Here is a 2943-nt window from a genome sequence, read left to right as displayed (position 1 = left end):
TGGAATGAAACAGAAGTATCTTCATACATATTAGATGAATAATTAATATCTAGAATACAATGATATACAAAGAAACTGATTAGGGTAAGACAATCTAAACAGACAAATGGGTAAAACATCTAAACTTATAAAATCATAGAAGAAATTCAAATAGTTAGTAAACATGAAAAGATGCTCAACCCTACCAATAATCAGGGAAATGCAGATAAAGCAACAGTAGTGTTTATAAGTCAACCATTTGGGAAAGAAAAGGGAAGGAAGAGAGAAGGAAAAGGGGAAAGGGAGGAGAGCAGTAGAGAGAGTATATGATGGACCTTGAGAGCAACTTCACTTTATCAAAAGTGTAAGATTAAAACATGCATAGGTGTTTTCACCTATAGGTGACTTCAGGAAGCCAATGAAAGACAAGCTGGAAACTATGCTGCAAAGCCTAATACAGAACTTAGTGAAGTAGAATGAAAACAATCACTACTTTTGTTTAAGGAAATATCTTGATAAGCTTCTTTGGGTGGGAAAGGTAAGACCCAAAGACTTGGTCTATAAGAGGAAATATGTAAACAAAGAGAGCTGGAATCAGATTTGGAAATGTATACAAGTTCCAAATGCTTCTGGACTCCAGGAAAAGAATTAGTGAAGCACTAAAATAGAAACAGAATTAGATTCGACTGCCACACCATTGAAGTGTACTCAAGAAGACACTCAATGGCATTAAGATTAGGCATATTTTAAAAACTTCTGTAGAATTTCATCTTTCCTTAAAATTTAAGGACTGGTAATTAGTAGCTAGCTAATATCAACTCTAAGTTTGTGGAGTGATTATTTTTGCAGGAAAAATACAGTTGTGGAAAAGTTTAGGTTGTAAGCTTTAGTTGTCCACAGCTGGAGGAAGCCTAGCTTTTGGCATGCAGCCATGTCCAAGTTCAACCACTCACCTGAGGGCACCAAATTCTAGGCATAGTGCCTAGAAGGAAATAAACAGCCTCATATGTTTTAATGTATAAAGCCATGGCAAGCATCAAATATATGGATGTTTCATTTAAATTTACTCCACAGATTTAAGAATTTAACAAGAGAGGATGCTTTTTCAAGCTCTAAGAGGCAATGTTAATAGTACTAAAAGAAAGTGCCACTGTTTTATGACAGGAATTCACTAATCCATACAATCATATAGGTTGAAAATATAAATAGATTTAAGAAAGATTGGAGTATTGTTATGGTTACAGTTTGCTCTGGTATTATCACAGAATATGGATATATCATAGCTTTTTTTCTTTAAGGAGAAAGATTTCAGGCATGCTCTAAATATTTTTGATAGTGTCATAATGGAAGATAATCACTTCCCACAAAGACCCATTTTATTATTAAAGACCTTTCCATGGTCAGTACATCACCACCGTCATCATCAACACAGACTGAACACTTTCTTTATGCTAAAGGCTTTACATAAATTTTCTTATTTTTACGTGTCAGATCTTATAAAATGTAAATACTTCTGGGTGCTATTACTTGTTAACACAGTAGCAGTGATCAGAGAGCAAGATTCTTGGGGAATGGAAACCAGAATATACAATCTGGGAATTAAAGGGAAGGTAGTGCAAGAGGTGGAAAACAAACACTGATTTTCCTTCCTTCACTATTTTGTTTAGGATGAGAAGTATATGTGTGCATAAAGCCAGGATGATCCCAAGATGTTTGTTATGCTGTATTTTTCATTGGCTCCTTTTAATAAAATGCTTCAGGGATAGTCATCAGAGTACCTACCTGTTCTGTATCAACAGGTACAGAACACTTTCCTAAGTGTTATTATCAAATATATTTTACTTAGAAAGATATAATCTTCATTCAAGAAAGAGTGGGTAATAAACAGTATTAAGGTAGGTTTTTTAAAAGTACTATCAATAGGTATATATCCTTTTTTTCTTTTTAAAAATATTTTCTATTTATTTCTATTTTTCTATTTATATATGAGAGACACAGAGAAAGAGGCAGAGGGACAAGCAAGCTCCCTGCTCCCTGCAGGGGTCACTCACTGGGCTGAAGGCAGACAATCACTGAGCCACGTAGCATCCCAATAGGCATACATCCAAAACACAATTTTTTTGAACATTTTGATTAAGCTTTAAATTAAATCTTGCCATTTTCAAGCAACATTATGCCATAAGCATTTTCCCATGTTATTCAACAGTCTTTGCAATTATCATTATAATTGCTACACAGGCCTTTACAATAATTTAAATGCTCCATTTTAAAAATTTAGGTTGTATCCTGTTTTTCACAATTATATATAATGTTACAAAGCACATTTAAAAAAAAATACGGGGGATCCCTGGGTGGCTCAGCGGTTTAGCGCCTGCCTTTGGCCCAGGGCGCGATCCTGGAGTCCCGGATTCGAGTCCCACATCAGGCTCCCTGCATGGAGCCTGCTTCTCCCTCTGCCTGTGTCTCTGCCTCTCTCTCTCTCTCTCTCTCTATCATAAATAAATACATAAATAAATAAATAAATAAATAAATAAATAAATAAATAAAATACGGAGCGCTTCATGAATTTGCATGTCACCGTTGCACAGGGGCCATGCTAATCTCTGTATCATTCCAACTTTAGTATATGTGCTGCCAAAGCAAGCACGATGTTACAATGTACATATTTGTATAGAATTTGTTTTATGTTTTAGTACTATTTTCTGAGATGATGTCCACAAACAAAATTAATGGGACAAGAAGCATGAGCAGTTTAAGGCTTTTGGCATATTACTGTCAAAAAACTGCTCTCAAAAAGATATTTGCATATACTTATTTGGAAATATAAAATTATTAAAGACTTGTTGGAGGATAATTTTATAGTATCTTGTAAAATAAAAATGCCTATATACTTTGAACAAGCAATCCCATTTCTAAGAATCTTTCCAACAAAAATAGTTACACATATATTCAAATACAGATGTA

General features: G+C 34.4%; 1 non-coding gene across 1 annotated transcript; it reads right to left on the bottom strand.

Annotated features, from left to right (window-relative positions):
• Nucleotides 1-2522: 2522 nt before the first annotated feature.
• Nucleotides 2523-2626, bottom strand: LOC121499245. The gene has a single exon (XR_005990071.1). It is a non-coding gene; the product is annotated as a U6 spliceosomal RNA (small nuclear RNA).
• Nucleotides 2627-2943: the final 317 nt, after the last annotated feature.

This window comes from Vulpes lagopus, chromosome 9, assembly GCF_018345385.1.
Source record: "Vulpes lagopus strain Blue_001 chromosome 9, ASM1834538v1, whole genome shotgun sequence".
In the NCBI taxonomy this organism is placed as follows: Eukaryota; Metazoa; Chordata; class Mammalia; order Carnivora; family Canidae; genus Vulpes; species Vulpes lagopus.
The sequence above is the reverse complement of the archived record's forward strand: the minus strand, read 5'-3'. Positions and strand labels throughout refer to the sequence as shown.